This window comes from Pongo pygmaeus, chromosome 19 (genome assembly GCF_028885625.2).
Source record: "Pongo pygmaeus isolate AG05252 chromosome 19, NHGRI_mPonPyg2-v2.0_pri, whole genome shotgun sequence".
Classification (NCBI taxonomy): domain Eukaryota; kingdom Metazoa; phylum Chordata; class Mammalia; order Primates; family Hominidae; genus Pongo; species Pongo pygmaeus.
Genome location: NC_072392.2, coordinates 23087455 through 23106118, shown reverse-complemented (window position 1 = coordinate 23106118; position 18664 = coordinate 23087455). Strand labels below are relative to the sequence as shown.

Below are 18664 nucleotides of genomic sequence, written 5' to 3'. Positions count from 1 at the left end.
GTGGGGCGTAAGAGGCCAGCACTAGAGACCAGCAGTGCCCTGAGTGGCATCCTTGGCCCCAACTTAGACAGGCCACACGCTCCATGGGCTCAAATGAGTGGCCCTGAGAGGATGCACTCAGCCTCAGGCCACTGGCCAGGTGTTTGCCCTACTGCTCAGGGTGAAGGCGGGTGGTGAAGGCCTAGGGGCATGGGGCTGGTGTCAAACACATGGGATTGAATGGTGCCTTCCAGGCCCCTGTGGCTCCATCTGTAAAGCGGGCCGTGAGGGGACTAAGTGAGACAATTCCAGCGCCTGGCACGGAACAGGTGCTCAGCAACTGTGGAACCATGAGGTGGAGCCCCAGGACCCAGGGCCTGCCAGGTGTGCTGCCCTCAGGCCTCCACCATCTGCTGGCAGCTCAACCCGCATGGGGGGGATCTGAGGTTCCCAGAGGGGCATTACAGGGTTAGCTGGATAAATGGCCACCAGGCAGTGCTGGCTTCGTAAGCAAGAGTGGAAACATACCAGAGGCAGAGGGGAGGGCGCACGCAGAAGCCAGGGGCTGTAGAGGCTCTAGCAGTGGGGCAGGGTGTACAGGTCAGCCCCAGGGTGCAGCCAGCCTCAGGGGCAAACTCAGACTGTTTGAGGGCCTGAAGCAGGGCCTCTGAGGGCTGCCCCATCAGCCAGAGCCAGACCCCTCTACTGTGGCTCAAAAAAGCACCATGGGTCCCAGAAAATTCCCTCCACCTCTCTGAGCCTCAGCGTCCCCATCTGTAAAATGGGGGCAAGCACAGAAAGCGATGAGTCAGCACCCAAAACTCCTAAACAGCACGAGCTTCTGACAAACGTCCTTTCCAGCAGGGGAGGGCAGGGAAGGGCAAGGGAGAGTTGGTACGGCCGTGCAGGGAGGCACAAGGACTGAATATTCCAGCACAGGCCTGGGAACAGCCTTGGCCCCTCCCCAGAGAGTGGGGGACTGGGAAAGAAGGGGCAGAACTTAGGGGCCCATCCTGTTCCCAGACCCAGAGACACTATCCACATCTTCCTGCCCTAGCCTCCCTGACCCCCAGCATCTGTGCATCTCCACACACAGCCCACCTGCCCTGCCTATGAAATGCAGACACAGCTATATGGCCTATGCCTGCAGGCACACCATCAAGGTTGCCCCGACCGTGCTGCCCACACCCACCTTCAGGCCTTCCACCTGTCTCCACCATCCACCTCTCTGTCTGTACTACCCAAATGCTGTGGTCACCATCATAGACCACAAATGTCTGCCATTTAGACAACCCATCTACACAGCCAGTCTCAGGCCTCATTCTCTGAACCCACTTGAGGAGGATGGGGGTCCATGAAATTCCCCCACTATAGAACCAACACTCCCAGGCCAAGGGAGCCAGGTGGCTTGGAGCCCCTCCAAGGCCAGTGCCGGGTGCAGCCCTGGTGGGGCTCCTGCTGGTCCTAAGTGCCAACATGATGATTAAGGAGTGGGGACCAGCTGGGCCCCTGCCCCCTGCCTTGAGCAGCTGCAGCCTGATGGGGCCAGAGGCAGAGGGCCCCTGTTGGGGGGTGTGTGCCCCTGTCTGCCTTTGCTCCTTGCTGCAGTGGCCAGACTCGTCCTTCTCCGGGGGCCCAGCCCACTGAACTGGGTTCTCTGAGCAAACACAGCCAGCTTCCATGACCCAAAAGTGAGCACACACTGAGCGCCTACTATGTGCCCGGACCTCTGGGAAGCCCTTCACACGGCACCTCCGGTAGGTCCAGTGGTCCAGTGGTCCAGTGGTGCTGTGTGCAGAGGGTAGGGCAGCTTCTTATTCCCACTCACACCTGGGGACACGAAGGCTCAGGAAGGCTCTGCCTACGTGACCACCTCCCTCGAAGTCACTGCAGCTCAGGAGAGAGGGAAGGAAGTTGTCCAGGAGCCCACAGTTCCCACCACCACACTCAGCATAAGTCAGCCGGTTCTACCTCAGTCACAGCCCTAGGAGGCAAGACCGACTCTGTAGCCACTTTCAGATGAGGAGCCCCGGCCTGTAGCCTGGAGCCATGCAACGCCCCATAGCTGGGAGACCACCTTGCCAGACATGACCCCACACTTGGCCCTCCCACCCACTGGCCAAGGTAGGCCTGGTGGCAGGGGAGGTCCTCAGCCTGTCCCCCTTCCAGTGATGAGGAGACTGGGGTGGGGGGACCACAGGCTCGAGGAAGATGGGAGCCCAGTTCTGGCCATGTAGGATCCAGGTGCCCACGGACCCCAGGGGAGATGTCACCTGGGCAGACGGGGGAAGAAAGGCCTGGGCTAGACATGAACCTGGGGCTGGAGAAGGCCAGGTGTGCAGGGGAGCGAGTGTGCATGGGAAGATGCCTGGCCTCCGAAGAAGAAGCGGAGGAGGAGGAGGAGGAAGAGGGCTGGGTGGAGCGCCGCAAGGCAGGTGTTCCCAGAGAGCACAGGTTCAGACAAACCAGGTGACTGGTAACCCTGTCTTAAACGTTTCCAAAGCATCGCAGGGGATGGCCATGAGGAGAAGCTGGGGAGCAGCAGGACAGTCTTGTGAGGAGGTCTGTGGTCCAGGGATACAGCAATAATGCAGGCTGGAGGGGTACAGGGAGGGTGCCCTGGAGTCAGAGCCTCTTCCAAAGGTAACAGCCCCTCCAGAGTTTGGCGGGGCTGCCGCAGGCCCAGCCATTTCACCTCTAGGTACATGGAGAGACCTGGAAACCGGCATCCAGGGGAACCTGTGTTCCATGTCCATGGCAGCACCGTTCACAGGTGCCAAAGGCCAAGCAGCCCAGCAACCACCACTGACAAATGGGCAGGCAGTGTGTCCATCCATACCCAGGCATCCCTCAGCCATGGCAAGGAAGGCGGTGCTGATGCACAGCACACCAGGGCCGAGCCTGGAGGACATGACGGAGATGGGGAAGCCAGCCACAAAAGGCTACCCGTGCAGGGCCCCACGCACACACGACATCCAGATTAGGAAGATCCACAGCTACAGCAAGTGGTTTAGTGGCTGCCAGGGTATGGGGCGGGGAGCGGCAGTGACTACCAATGGGACAGGGCTTCCTTTCTGCATGGTGGAAGGCTTTGGAACTAGACAGAGGTGATGGCTGCACGACATTGTGAATGCACTAAATACCACTGAATTGTTCATTTTTAAATGGTTAATTTCATCTTATGTGAATTTCACCTTCAAGAAAAAAAAACTGAATTTCACCTCCAAGATGAAAACATTGGGAGGAGACACACAAAGGAGATTTGAAACCAATCTCGGCCTGACAGATCCAAGCCCAACTCCTCCCAGCAGCTCAGAGCCACAACCATACTCTGGACCAGGGAGCAGGAAGAAATGCTTATTGTTACAAGAAAGGAGGGAAGCAAAGAAAGAAAACCAGAAATGCTGCTGCAGCCTCCAGACCCTGTAATTGCTCCCCCTCCCCGTCCCTGTGCCCCTGCCCCTTGGTCAGGCTCCGTCCACCTCTGGCCACCGGCCCCGCTTCCCTTGGACGCCCTCCCAGCTCCCGCCCTGACTCCACGCAGGTCTGGACCCCTTCTCCGGAAGCGAGTCCCTCTCCCATGGAGTCTATGGTCAGTGGTCCACTGGCACAGAAGCTCCGTGGGGCAGGACTTTGTTTTGTGCCTTGGAGCGTCCTGGGGCCTGGGGAGCAGTGGCCGTCCCGGTGGGCCCTCCATCGCCACCTTTGGAAGGATTCACTCCCAACCAGGGTGTAGTGCAGGGTCCAGCAGAGGGAGGGAGCCTCGAGACAGCGATAACCTTGGGTGGGCAAGAGGGGTGGGCCCTGTGGGTGAGGGGTGACAGTCCATCATGGGGAGGGGACCTGTGAGGGGCAAGAGTTGAAATTCTCTTCGATTTTCTCAGTGAAAGAGGTGGTTATACTTCTGGTGGGGAGTCAGGGACCCTTGAGGGAGAAAGCCAGGCATGGGGCAGGAGTGGGGGCCTGGGGGCTGGGCCTGAGAAAGAGAGAATGGGTTCTGGAATGAGGCAGGAGGAGGAGGGTCCGGGACCAGCACCCCAGCTGAGAAGCAGGACGTGCAGTGAAAGGCAGGGCAAGGCTGATGGGCAGCCCTGAACAGCAAGGCCACAGCTGGACTCGGGGTTCATGCCCTTTAAGTCTTGCTCCCTGCATGTCACAGGGAGGGCTAGGAAGCAGGTGGCTGGGGACCTCCCTGCCTAGGGCCCAGGGATGGTTTTGAAAGGCTCTGTAAGGGCTCCCCTGAGCTGAACACTGGTGCTGTGGGACACAGGTGCCACGGCAGCCCCCAACCACCACGTGGGGCCAGGATCCAGGGCCTCTTCCCCAGGAAGCCGTCCCTGCCCCACCGCACCCCCACCCTCTGCAGAGACCTCCACTCAGCCATGGGGCTCTGGGGGCACAGCTGCTTCCCCCTCAGGACTGGGGATCCCCAAAGTTAAGTGAATGAGTGAGTGGGTAAGTAAGTCATCGACTTACTCCCCAAGCAGCGAAGCTGCAGCCACCACAACCTGTGGCATCACACAGGGCCCACAGATTCGTGGGAAGCCTGAGCTCAGCCAGGGGGCCGGGGCTCCGGGACGTGGTGCACATGGAGAGAGGCCATTTCACCTCTAGGGAACGGGTGAAGGGGCAGGCCTCACCCTGAGAGCAGGGTCTCTCCCTGCCCATGCCCCCAGCACACGGCAGTGCTCAGGCAATGGCTTGTCCTCTTAGCTTGGTCTAGGGGCAAGAAAGAGGTGCGGTGACCAGCCATGCTCTGTGGCTGAGGTCACAGGTGGGAGGCAAGGCTCTGGGCAGTCCCTCCCCTTCTCCCAGCCTCTGTTTCTCCACCTGTGAATGGCAGGACTCAGACCCCGTCATCTGGAATACTGAAACAGCCTAACACCTGGCCAGGCAAGCTCCCCGCACAACTGCAGCTTAAATGGGGTAAATTTGGCTCCATTTCTCACAGTAGGGAAATGAGGTTCAGAGAGGTGATGCAGCTTACCTCAAGTCACACAGCAGATGGGGGTGGGAGAGTAGCCCGTGTCAATCCAGGCCCCAAGTTCATGCCCAGTGCTGCCATTCCAAGCCAGAGACATCTCAGTGGCAAGACGCCTCCTGGATCCCCGGCCCAGGATGTCTCTACCTTCCCTCATGGGGGAGCCCAGCGGGGCCTTCTTCAGAGAACTGAGGCTTCCCGAATGGGGTTCAAATCTGGCTTGGCCACCGCCTCCCCCAGTGGCCCCAACTCTCAAGCCCCACTCCTTGCCTGGCTGGGACATTTTGAGAATTAAGTGAGATAATATTTGGGAAAGCACTGAGCACAGCACCTGGCACCAGCCGCCGCCGGGTAAGCAGTCATTTTCATTATTGTTTTTGGGTGCCAAGCCTCAGCACGACGTCACACTGCTTCCTGAGAAATAAAGGCACCCGGTGACACCACAGGCTGCTGGATTCACCACCGGGCCATTCGTATTGCTGGGGATCCCAAATTTCCTGGCGGCAGTTGGGAGCCACAGGAGGGGGCCAAGGACACCCAGGCTCCCTTGGCCAAGGGGCATTATAGCAATTCCACCTACACCCACCTCCAGAGGGACTAGGGTGTGGCAAGGGGGTCACAGGTGTGAGCCCAGCCCCTCCCTCCAGGCAGTGAGGAGCCCCACTCTCGGGCTCCATGTGCAGGCAAGAACGCTGGCACAGGATGGGGTATGGCAGGTCCTCCCGACACCCCGCTCAGGCATCTGAAGCGAGGCCGCTGCTCCCCATCCCTGGGTAAGCCATAGAGACCCAGGAGGACGAGAGAGGGCTGGCATGTGGCCAGGGCATCCCACCACTCCCTGAGGGCTTCTCCGCCGGGAAGGATAAGGTCAGGAAAACACCCTCCCTGCAGGAGCCGGCAGCTGCCAGAAATGGAACTACAACAAGAGGTTTTAACTTGAAAAGCCACTACACCTCTAAAACAAAGGAGACGCCAAGCAGAACGATGGCAGCGGGGGTGCCATCTTCACGGCCAGAACTGGTGGCCTCAGCAGTGGGGGAGGAGTGGAAGGAAGGGACTCAGTGCACACAGACTCTGCCAAGGGGGCTACCAACCAGCACGACCCTCGGGGGGCACAGCGGTGACACCTCAAAACCACAAAGGCACAGCCCCTCAAGCGAACAGGCCATTTCCAGAACTTTCTCTTGGACAGCTGGGGCAGGAGGACCTCCGTGTCCAGGTATTACAGCAGCATTACATCACTGACAGCTGAGGGTTGGAGGGAAACCTAAAAGTGAACGCATCAGTGAGGCTGGTTAACTAAACAGAAATCCAGCCTCCTGCGGGAAATACCAGTTAGATGTTCACACCAGTTGCTGACAGATATAATAATAAAAGGTGTCATCTCCCATACCCTCCGACAGGGGAAGGACCATTCATAGCTCCACTTCCCAGGTGAGGAAACTGAGACACAGGGCAGCTGGGAAACCCGCCCGAGGATGCACTGCTGGTAGCTGATGCCAAAACACCTCACCCCAGCGCTCGATGTCTCCAAAGTACGGTTCTAAAAAAGAGCACATTTCTTTTTTTTTTTTTTAAGACAGAGTTTCACTCTGTCACCAGGCTGGAGTGCTGTGGCGCGATCTCGGCTCACTGCAAGCTCCGCCTCCCAGGTTCACGCCATTCTCCTGCCTCAGCCTCCCAAGTAGCTGGGACTACAGGCACCCGCCACCACGCCCGGCTAATTTTTTGTATTTTCAGTAGAGACGGGGTTTCACCGTGTTAGCCAGGATGGTCTCGATCTCCTGACCTCGTGATCTGCCCACCTCGGCCTCCCAAAGTGGAGAGCACATTTCTTAAAAGAGAAAAAGGATGCAGGGTGGCATATCTGGGTTGGCCATGAGTAGTGGCTGAATGGTGCCCTCCCCAAAGAGATATCCACACAGAACCTGTGAATATGACTTTATTCGGATGAAAAGAGCCTTTGCAAGTATAGAGTCTGGATATGAGATCATCCTACATTAGGGTGGACCCTAAATCCAATGACAAGCATCCTTAGAAGTAGAGGTCCTGGCGCGGTGGCTCACACCTGTAATCCTAGCACTTTGGGAGGCCAAGGCAGACGGATCACAAGGTCAAGAGATCGAGACTATCCTGGCCAACATGGTGAAACCCCATCTCTACTAAAAATATGAAAATTAGCTGGGCGTGGTAGTGCACGCCTGTAGTCCTAGTTACTCAGGAGACCGAGGCAGGAGAATCTCTTGAACCTGGCAGGCGGAGGTTGCAGTGAGCCGAGATCACGCCACTGCACTCCAGCCTGGCGACAGAGCGAGACTCCATATCAAAAAAATATACAGTTTAAAAAAAATAAATAAAATTAAAAATGTGCCAGGCATAGTGGTGCATATCTGTAGTCCCAGCTACTTGGGAGACTAAGGCAGGAGGATCACCTGAGCCTGCGAGCTCCAGGTTGCAGTGAGCCATGGTTGACAGAGTGAGACTGTCCCAAAACAGAAAGAGTGAGAGAGAGGAGACCATGTGAAGACAAGAGGAAGAGACTGGAGTGATGCCCACAAGCCGAGGAACGCCAGGACTGCCAGGAGCCCCCAGAAGCTGGGGGAGAGCCCCAGAACGGCTTCTCCCTCAGAGGCTCCGCGAGCAACCAGCCCTGCAGACACCGGTTTCAGACGTCTGGCCTCCAGAACGGATGCTGCATTTGTACTGTTTTAGGCCACCCAGTCTGTTATGGTGGCAGCAGCAGGAAACCGCACAGGGTCTCACTGGCTTGTCGCCCTCTGAACCCTGCCTCTGCTTTCTTTACTGGACCTGGTTGGTGGTGCTGCCAGACTCCTGCCCCAGTGCTCCTTCCACACCCCAGACGCAATGGTAGGCGTGTGGGTGTGCCCAACCCACTTTCTCTGGTGTTCCCATTTCACAGGGGAGGACACTGAGGCTCCCAGGGCTCCTGCTCCCCACCCACTGTCCTCCCAGTCTCCTCTCTATTACCTGCCTTTGATCTGGGGCATCCCCACCCAGCGGCAGCTGGTCCTAAGGCCACCAAGAGCCTGGCCATGAGCCCTGGTGCTGCAGAGTCAGGGCTCTGCCGTGGGATGGAGGCCAGGACCCATGGGTGACCTGGAGGCTGTGCTGGCAGCGCCCAGGCCAGCCTCTACCCCGCACAGGAGAAGAGGAGGGCAGCGGGGTCTCCTCTGTTACACAACCCCCGGGGAGGGCCCGGGCCACTCCACGGCTACCTCCTGGGGCACTGCCTCCAGTGGTCTTCAAGGCTCCCAGGGCCTGGGGAGGGACCTGGCTGCTCCGGCTGGGCAGGTGCTGCTGACAGCTTGCAGCCCAGCAGGCCGAGGTGATGGCAGGGCTGAGCCTCCGGCCACACAGCAGAGTAGGGATCAAGGAGGCCAGGAAGCTGCCCTGTCTTGCCTGAAGTGCCCAAGCCCAGAGGGGAGGAGAGAACAGATGCCCAGACACGAGAGTGGACTGCCTCCCCATTTCACGAACACGGAAACTGAGGCTCATAAAAGAAGGGCACCAGGTATATCTGATCCCCACAGACACTGAGACAGATACTGAGAGTGACCACAGACTGGTCACTCTCCCAATCAGTGTAGCAGATCCTTTCTAATAAGGGGCCCTGGTGGAGTAAGGTGGGACCACCCTGATGCATCTCAGGCCAGGTTCCAAGGAATGACAAGGAGGGGACAGGCACTGAGATGCGGAAGCTTGGAGACAGGTCAAAGTGACATTCCTGGGTCGGGCGCGGTGGCTCACACCTGTAATCCCAGCACTTTGGGAGGCCGAGGCGGGCGGATCACGAGGTCAGGAGATCAAGACCATCCTGGCTAACATGGTGAAACCCCCGTCTCTACTAAAAATACAAAAAAAATTAGCCGGGCATGGTGGTGGGAACCTGTAGTCCCAGCTACCCGGGAGACTGAGGCAGGAGAATGGTGTGAACCCGGAAGGCAGGGCTTGCAGTGAGCCGAGATTGCGCCATTGCACTCCAGCCTGGGCGACAGAGTGAGACTCCATCTCAAAACAAAAAAACAAAAAAAAAACAAACAACAACAACAAAAACAAAGTGACATTCCCCACACAGAGGCCTGCCCCAGCCTGAAGACAGTGAAGGAACAAGTGATCCTGTTTCTAGAAGGTCAGGGCTAAGGGAAGAAGAGAGGCTAAGGGAAGAAGGACCCCAGTGGGAGCAGCAATGAGCGCCTCCCCTCCGAGCTCCAGCATGTCTACTCTGCCCTGAGTGGGAGCCAGGTCACCCAGAGGTCCCAAAGCCCCAGGCTGCGACTCCGAAGCCCCCCAGGCCCTCTGAACTCTGGGGATGGAGGCAGGGGATCTGGATTATCCCAACTCCCAGAGGGATCTGAGGAAGGAGGCACCCAGGTGAGGACTCAGTACCTCTCCTGTTACTTAAACCAAATCCTGCAATCCAGGATCTCTGTCTCAACACAGCTAAAATGACAATGAAAAGAACCCATGACTCATGGACTTCGGTGGCTCTGTGCATTCAGACGCCACAAAGATCCTACAGTCCCAAGACTCAGCCCTCAATCCATGCCCAGGACGACAGGATGAGACCCCTGGGTCCAGTGGGCACAGGCACCTCACAGCAGTGCGCATGGTGCGGGCGACGCCATGACATGTATGCAATGGTCCCACATGAATTAAAAAAAAGGCAACTTAGATATTAGCACGTTTCTATGCCTCCATTTACATATTCACGTCTGCATAAGCACTGAGAAACCCAGAAGCCTCTGTAATGATGGTCACCGCAAGGACATGAAACTTTGGGGGTAGGGGAGGCAGGGGGTGAGGAGGAGAAATTCACTTTTCCCCTTACAACTGTTTATCACTTTACTGTGAGCACATAACACTCTTATAATTAAAAACTGTTATATTCAACAAAATATGACAATGTCTGTGACGGCTCATGTGTTTCTTGTCTATTTCATCCTGCCCCACCCACTGAGATGTCAGCCCCCCAAGGGCAGGGGTCTTGTGCAGGCCATATCCCCAGCCACCTGCTGAGCTCAGGAATGAGGCCAAAATCCTGCATCCTCAAAGCTCACCACGCAAATACCTGACCTCTAGGACCTCTAGGATTCTCTGAGAAGGGAAGGGAGGGGATGGACAGAAAGGGACACCCAGGGGACAGGCTGGGGGTGGCTTGTGATTGGGGATCCCCAGGGCCAAACAGGTGGCTGTGACCCCTGAGTTTGCCCCTCCCAGGCCCTATTTCCACAAGACCCAAGCCTGTCGGAAGCCCCACTTTTGAGCATCCCCAACCTGCCCCAGATCCCAGCACCCCTGGAAGCCCCAGGTCTCCATCTGCCTCTGCCCTCCCTGTGATCATGCCAGGACCCGCCCCCTCTGGCCACGCCAAGCTCCCCTGGGCCCTCCCTGGCCTCGGTGCCCCCCAGGCCTGAATGGAAGCCTGGCTTGGCCTGGAACCAGGAGCCCCGAGGCAGAGGGTCGGGGCGGGGGTGGCTCGGCTGCTGCCACACAGAACGCCAGCTGCTGGCAGCGATTTATTTTTGCTTTAAGTGCTGGAGAATTGCAGGCCTGGAGCCGCCAGCTCGGGCCCGGCTGCAGCTGGAGCAAGCGGGGCGGGCAGGGGCAAGGGCACACCTCCGGCCACCAGGCCACTCCTTCCCCTTTGACCTCTCCTGCCCCCAGCCTTTCAGCCTCTCTATCATACACATCTCAGTCTCCACATGCTCCCTTCTCCCCGGCCCCTCCCCTCCCAAGTCCCCAAACAGCTGCCTGGAGGCATCAGGGACAGAAGGTCTGTGGCCTCAAGGCTGCGCCCCAGCCTTCCTCTGGGAACTGTGTGACCTCAGGCTGTGGGGACCCTCTCTGGCCTCAGGCTGCCCGCTCCCACGGTGGAGGTGTCATGTCGCACCCTCCTGTACACCCTTGGGGTGGAGGCAGGGAGGGCTGCGAAGTATCCCTGCTGCGAGTCCTCATGTTACCTGGTTTCCTTTTCTGCCCCCACTCCCCAGGTGAGCCTCAGGAGACAATCTCCCATCCTGGCACACCTGGCCGCACACCTGGCCAACCGGGCACACCTGGCTGAGGCCCAGGACCAGAACCTATCTGCTCCCCACAAAAGGGGCCACCAGCCCTGTCTTTTCTGGGGCAACATGGACACCCAGGGGAGGCGGGACAGGCTGTGCTCAGGCAAGCAGAAAGCATTACAGTCTCTATAGTTGCAGAGGTGATCATTGCTGGCCACTAAAGCCGCTAGAGTTGATCATTGCAAATCATAAACATTTTTAAACATTTTAAAACGTGAGTGTCATGTTCCAAAAAAAAGACTGGAAAGGAGAGGTGAAATGCATTGACATGAAACTCAATGACCGTTGGGAGTCTGGAATGCTTAACTGGGCAAGAAACAGAGACACTGTCCCCTCCCTGCCAGCCCCATCCCCTCAGCCGCCCTCCAAACATGTATGCTGAAGGCAGGAGAAAGGATTCAGCCATCAGCTGAGATATGACAGGCCCCACGCCCCAGGCCTCAGTTTGCTGGGATCTGCAATGGGAACGGCTTGTGATCCTCGGAAGGAATCGGGTGGGGACATCCTGAGCTGAAGCAGGCCAAGCGCTAGGGGACACAGCAGGGCTTGGAGCTTGAAGCAGTGAGGGTACAGATATAAAGCACTCCACCCAGAGCGGGGGCCTGAAGGAAGCCCCAACTCCCTCCCACTCAGCCAGACAGACAGATGGCAGGCCAAAGGCTCAGAGAAAAGGTCAGAATCCAGCTCTGTCCACCGACAAGCGCCACAGTTCTTGGACAGTGACCTCTCTGAGGCTCAGTTTTCTCATCTGCAGAATGGGCTGACAATGCTGGCTACCATTGCTACCAAGCACTCACTGCATGTCAGGCACCAGGCATGGCTGAAGCAGCCCATTCTCTCTGTGTTTACTGGGCGCCTGCCATCTCCTGCCTACCGCTTAGGCGCTGGGGACACAGCTGTGGCAGAACAGGTCCAAAAAGAGGACATCCTATTCCAAGGGAAAGACGGACAGTAAACAAGATCAGCAAATAAAATATATTGTGGCAGATAGCATTAAGTTCTACAGAGAAAAATAAAGCAGGAAAAGGAACATGGGGGAAAGGGAGGCTGCAGTGTCCCACAGGGGAATCAGGGGAGGTCTTGGAGAGAGGGTGGCATCTGGGCAAGACACGAAGGCAGTGACGGAGGGGCTGTGCAGAGATCTGGGGAAGAACATTCCAGGCAGAGACAGCAGCACGTGCAAAGGCCCTGAGGTAGGAGTGGGCCTGATCTGTTAGAAGCACAGCAAGGCAGGCAGGAGGGTGGCCCCGGGGAGACAGCAAGAGTCCTGGAAGTGAGGCCAGACTGTGCAGGGCCCTGAGGGTCCCAGGGAGGAGTGTGGTGGGAATCGACAGAGGGCCCTGACACCCAGAGTGCACCAGGCACATAGTAAGTGCTCAAGGAACAATGGCCCAGAGTGGCTCTGGTAGAAACCTCTACTCCATAAGCTTTATTGTTTGTTCCCTGGCCCCTCTCCAAGCCTGAGTCCTTCAAAGAGGCCTGGGCTGCAGGTGAGGGCAGGAGAGGGAGGCTTTGGCTGCCCAAGCAGGAGGGAGGGCTCAGTCCAGGTGGGTGGGGGGAGTCAGGCAGGATCCAGGAGGCTGTGCCCACTGACCCTAGGACAGCAGTAATGCACAGCCAAGGCGGAACTGCTCCCTGGGGCAGCTGAGAAAGGGGTTCCCACTCCTATCTGGCCAAGCAAATGGAACCATGTCCAATGATGCATGGCTGAAGGCTAATTAGAGGGCTGGGCGGGGGTCCCCAAGGTCTCCACAGCCTCATGCTGCCACTTCAGCAGCCAGGCAGGAAGGGGTGAGCTGTGGAGCACCAGTGGTGGTGACTGGGGTTAGGGGATACTGAGGACGCACCAGGAAACAGGAGGCCTGCATTGGGGCCCACTGCCATCTGGGGCCCACTGCTGCAGCAAATCGCTGCCCTGCCCTGGGCCTGCTTCCCTACATGTCCAAGGGAAGGTTGGATGGGGAAATGACGAGCTCCCCAGGCTCTGGCTCCACAAATGCTCACACCCCCCTCCTTCCCAGATCCCCCTCTCCACACGTCCATTTCTACTGAGACCAGCCCCTCCCCACCCCCAACTCCCAGAGGCACCCTCCAAGTCTCACATTTCTACTGCCCCATCCTGAGCACTCTCCGGAGCCAGTCCCACTTCACAGATGATGAACTGAGGCCAGGCAGAGTGACCCCATCTTGGTTGCAACACCTGCCTCTCTTGCCCCCCCGAGTCTGTCCAAGAGTCTCCTCTGAGATAGTGAGATCCCTGAGGGCAGGGGCTGGGTCTCCCCATATGCAATGCCCATTGATTAAGCACTTCTGTATGCCTACCCAGCACAGGGGCCACAGCTAGGCAACAGGGCCTGGGGTCTCCAGCGTCAGAACTCAGCCCCCACAGCTCTCACCAGCACAGCAAGGCCTCTGTGGCTGGAAGAAGCAGTCCAGACATGGAATCATCGAGCATTTACTGAGCACCTACTCTGTGCCAGGGCTTCACTAGGTCCTAGGAATACAGCTCCCGGGAGCTGGGATGGCATGCAGGCCCCAGGCCCTGTGTGGGACCTGCCTGGTGGTAAGGCAGGGAGAAAGCTAGCCTGGCAGTCAAATGCCCCCGAGGGGTGTGTCTGTGGAATGGGGGAAGGTGCAGTTCTGTCCCTGGGAAAGCACCAGGGCTCTGGGTCCGAGCCCCACAGGCTGGTGCCTCCAGTGCCTCCCTGGGCCTCCAATCCCTGTCTGCACAATAGAGCTAATGCCTCCCTCTGCACTGGCAGCCCATTAGGAAATTAAGTCAGCTGACCCAGGGCTGGGTCCTTGGCCAGTGCCCAGCGGGGGCTCTGGTCCTGCCCCGAGCCCAGCACCTCAGAAAACCCACCTGCCTCTGCCAGCCCCCCCCCACCCCCAACCCCATGGTGCCTCTGAAGCTCTGGCCAACCTGCACACGGCCCAGTTTCAGGCCAGCTCTCTTTCATCTCCAGCCTTTCCCTGCTGCCGTGTCCCCATCACGCTGCCAGTTCCCGGCACAGCCATCCCGTGGGGCTGAGCCCCCACCCACCACACCTTCCATGTGGCCAGCCAAGCCTCCACCCCTCCTGCCGCCCGCGAGCTGCCCCCTCCCTGACTCTCCTCCATGCTAGCCTGTGGCAGGGCTCCAAGGGCAGGCCCAGGGGAGGGGCAGGTGTACCCATGTGTCGCTCACAGTAAAGCCCTGGCCAGGGCCCAGCCACAGGCACCAGCTGCACCTGTTGGAGGAAGGGCCCAGCCCAGAGCTGGGCCTGGGAGCAGGGGGGGTGAGGGTGACCACTGGGTGGGCACCGTGTTTACCAGTAGCCTTCTGCCTGGGGACCTGGCGAGGGCCACAGAGGTTGATGACAGTAATGATGCAGTCACTTCCGCCCCAGTCGTATGCCAAGGCTTCCGGGTGCCACGCTTGGTACTGCCAACTGAGGCCCAGGGTACCGGAGGCCTGGCTAGGCAGAGAAAACTGCCCATAGGCAGAACCAGCCCCAGTGCTGCAGAGCTGCAGGTGCTGCTGCTGCTGTTACTCCTGTTATCACTGCTGTCATTATTATTTTGCTGTTGCAGGGCCACTCAGTGTTACCTTGTCCTGCTTCAAGGAGACCCAGGGATGGGGACACCATGGCCCTGGGGTAGGAAGGCTTGAGGGGTAAGCGCCTGGCCTGGAAAGAGCTAGGTGAAGGCATCTGTCCAAACCCAACCCACTGCGTGGCTTTAGGCAATACCCCTCCACCACTTCCCAGGCACCTCTTCCTTCCAGCACAGTTGAGGCACATTCCTGGAGGGGTCCCCTCCGGGGCAGCCTGGAAACCTTATGGGGGTTTGACGGGGTAGCTGCAGGGGGAGTGTCCAGAAATGGACTGACAGCTCAGGTCCTGCCCCTCCCAGAGAAGGCTCCAGCCCTTCAGTGCTGGGGATGAGGGGTGTCAGCCATGCCCTCCCCTGGGAGGGGACAAAGGTGATAGAGGACTTGGAGCCCCTACCTGCCAGCTCTGGGTCAACAGCCAGCATTTACAGACTGCCTACTGTATGCCTACAGCGGCCCTCCAGTGGAGAAGAGGGGTGTTCCTGTGGCCCAGCACGCTGGAGCCACCCTCCTCGTCTCCAGGGTGCTCGAGTGAGTGCCCTCCGCCCTCACTCCCTGCTCTCTCTCAGGGGGCTTGGCCCCACCAAATGGCAGGCCCCCAGGGTCCCCCTCCTAGACCTACCAACCTCGGGTCCCCTGTCTGGTTGGAGGTGCCACCAGAGAACTGAGGGGCAGACTTCGCTGCGAAGTCTTTTGTTGGGGGGGGGGTCCCAGCAGACACTGAGGGGCTCTTCTCAGAATACAGAAGGGAGTACCCCTCAAAAAGAGCGCACGCCTCTGGTGGCGCCCAGGGCTGAGATGGACCTCCCCTCCCTGACCCTCGCCCGCCACAGGGCGGCGGTCCAGGGCGGAGCTGCGCTAGGGGGGGCCGCGGAGGTGCAGCGCAGCGCGAGGGAGGCTGGGGTCCAGCCGCGCGGCCAGGGACCGGCCCTCCTCTGGCATCTCAGAGGGGGCGAAGGCTAGGCCCAAGGCTAACGCCTTCCGGGTTCGCACCTTCCAAAGGCGGCTGCCGATTTCAGTGGCGTGTGGGCGCCTCGGCGTTCTCGGAGACGGAGCCTGTGAACCTGGGTTTGGGGGCGCAGATGTAGGGGCCAGGAGGTCCCCAGCGCTTTATTGCAGGGCTCGAACCTGGGTATAGGGAAGCAAAAAAGAAACCAGAAATGGCCACAGGCAGCGCGGCACTCTAAGATGGGAACGCCCCCTGGGAAATGGGGAGGGGGAGGTCCCAGGTGCGGGCGAGTCCAGGCTGTGAGGAGGCAGGAAAACCTCCCAGAACAAGACCGTCCCCAAAGAAACACTTTGACCCCCATTCCGATCACAGGTTTTAAAATATTCACATGACATGGGCACGCTGGATCAAAACCGAGGCACAGACACTCCCTTGGGCCTCAACTCCCATCTGAACCCCCAAGGAGCGCCCCACCCCAGCTGTCTCTGCCCAAGAGCCCCTGATTCCCGCCCCGCTCCCCCAGGGCACCCGGAGAGGCCGTGCGCGCGCAGGGTGGACCCTGGTCCTGAAACCCTGGGAGCTTCTCAGCCAGCGGCCATCCCCTCGGAGATCAAGGCCGACTTCTAAAAGCAAAAGGGAGCCTCTGGACTTGGCTGACTTGCTGGCATGGAATCATTTCCAGAATATTTTTACTCCATTACAGCACGGGAGGTGAGAAAGAGCCACGACTCCAAGAACCCGCAGGTCTCTGACGGGAGGCATTCTCGGGGCGGCTCATATAGCCCGGGCGCCCACCTCCGAACCCCACCTCGATCGCGGGGTCTCCGGGAAGGTCACGCGTAGGACCCGTGCCGCGCGCCAGAGTGCTTCCGCACGCTCCCTCCCGAGCCCCCTAGTGCAAACTAGCCAGAGGGGGGCCGAGGGCTCCTCAAAGTTTCCCGGAGCGCCCCCCAGCACGAAGGTTAGCCAGGAGCAAAGTTCCTTGTGGTGGTAGCCGGAGACATGGCAGGAAAAGAAAAGCTCGCAGTCAGCATTTCCTCCGATGTCTCACCAAGGGAGGAAAAAAAATAAAACGAGAGGAAGAAAACACCCTCCCGCTCCACCTTCCCTGTTGCTGCACAACCTCGTGCTCGCTCCGGGCCGGGCTAGTGGCGAGGGGCGGCCTGCGGGGAACTGGGGCCGGGCCCGGGAGGGACCATGCGCCCGCGGCCGCGCACTTACCTCGGTCAGTGGCCCGGGCGCGGCGCGCTCGGCGTCCTCCCAGCTCCGGGCGGCCGTTCCTGGCCCCGGCAGCTGCCGCGCTGGCTGCATCGCCGCCGCTGCCGCCACCGCCTCAGGGCAGCTCCCGGGGGCGCTCCATGCCGAGGGGCGCGTCTCTCCGCAAAGCGGATCGCCCTGGTCCAGCCACGGGTCGGGGGCGCGCGCCTGGACGGCGCCCCCGGCCGCTGGGCGCTCGCTTGGGCCGGGGCGGCTGGCGTCGGTCCCTCGGTCCGGCTGTGAGCACGGCCGGCCCACCCCCTCCCCCGCCGGCTGTTATCTGATCTCGGGCAGGGCCCGGCGCGCTCCCCTACGCCCCGGCGCCCCGCACCTCCTCGCAGGCTCTGACCGCGCCAGTCCCCCTCCCCCGGCTACTGTTCCCACAGAGGCGGCAGCAGTGGCGGTGTGGCCGGGAGAAGACGGGGAGCGAGGAATGGAGGGCGAGGAGGCGGCGGGAGGCAGAGGCTCGGCGCGCACCCAGCTCCGCGCCTCGCTCCACCGGAGCTCAGCTCGGCAACTCCTCTAACTCTCCGCGGAGAGCACGCCCGCCCCGCGCCGCGCCGCGCCGCGCCGCCGCTGCACCCGCCTACCACGGCTCCGGCCTGGCCCCGAGCCCCTCCTAGTCCCGGGCCGCCCCCTACACACACACCGCCAGCCACTTGCGCACTGGGACGCGCGCGCGCACACACATACACACACACACACACACACACACACACAGAGGCACGTCTTCCCGGGGACATGCGCGCACACACACATACACACACATGCAGGCACGTCCTCCGGGGGACACGCGCGCACGCACAGGTGCATGGCAAGCACACACACAGGCATAAACATACAGGATACATGCCCCCACATGCATGATGTTCGCAGGTGCACATGTGCACACTCGCTCATATGTGCACATGCAGGATGGCATCTGCACGTGTGCATACGCACACACAGGTCTAAGCTTGTGCATTCCCACAGAGCCCTTTTCCCCTGCACACCAGGCACGCACCCTCTACACACACCATCCCACCCTAATAGCATTTTTCTCCTCTCCATCTTGAGCTGTTTGGCTTCTCCCATCTCTGCCTTCTCTGTGCTCCTCCCTGGACCTCTCTCTGCCGACCAGATCCCCATGTGACCTCCTTCTCTTTCGACCCCCTATCTCTGGAGGCTCGGGCTTTCTTCCCAACCTGTCCCCAGATGCCCTGCCCTCCCAGCCTTCTGAGGCCTATTGTCTGGGCCTCATATCTCTGAGCTTCCCGCAGGGGCCAAGCCTTTCATCCTGGCAGACAGACCTGCTCGCCTGGACACTGACCCAGGGAAACCCCATTTTGTCACCAGTCTGACCTCCAGCTCGGCCCTAGGGCCTCAGAATTGGGCCGAGGAGGCCAGTCTGTGCCCACAGCATGAGCCTCAAAGGGCTCCTTGGCCCCCTTGGCCTCCAGCTTCCCCTTTAATGTGAAATATAATTATGTGTCTGCACAGCAGGGAGACTGGCTGCAGGATTCTAACCAAGGAGGACGGCTCTCTGGCCCGCGCCCAGATTGCTGGCGGCTCAGAGCAGAGTGATCTGCAGGCCCCACTAGCCCTAGGATCCTGGCCCCAGGCAGCTGGTGGGTGAAATCCAGCCCAGCACTCACCAACATCAGTCTGCCCTGGGTTTGAATCCCACCTCAACTGACTAGCTGTGGGACAGGTCACTTCACCACTCAGTGCCTCCGTTTCCCTGTTGTGAGTAGAACAGACTACACTCATGGGGCTGTAGCAAGGATTAAAAGAGATGAGTCTACCTAAAGTGCTTAGCACTTGACCTGGCTGGTAAAACA

At 59.5% G+C, this 18664-nt stretch overlaps 1 protein-coding gene across 2 annotated transcripts in view; it reads right to left on the bottom strand.

The window, feature by feature from the left end:
* The window catches only part of KCNJ12 (potassium inwardly rectifying channel subfamily J member 12), a 42918-nt gene extending 25532 nt beyond the window's left edge, over positions 1–17386 (bottom strand). The window contains exons 1-2 of one of the 2 annotated variants that reach the window (XM_063655359.1): positions 16809–17386; positions 15632–15766 (exon numbers count right to left, since the gene is read on the bottom strand). The gene's annotated coding sequence lies outside the window, so the exon portion shown is untranslated. The remainder of the gene's footprint in view (positions 1–15631; positions 15767–16808) is intronic. The other variant, XM_054458553.1, reaches the window with a different exon arrangement.
* Positions 17387–18664: the final 1278 nt, after the last annotated feature.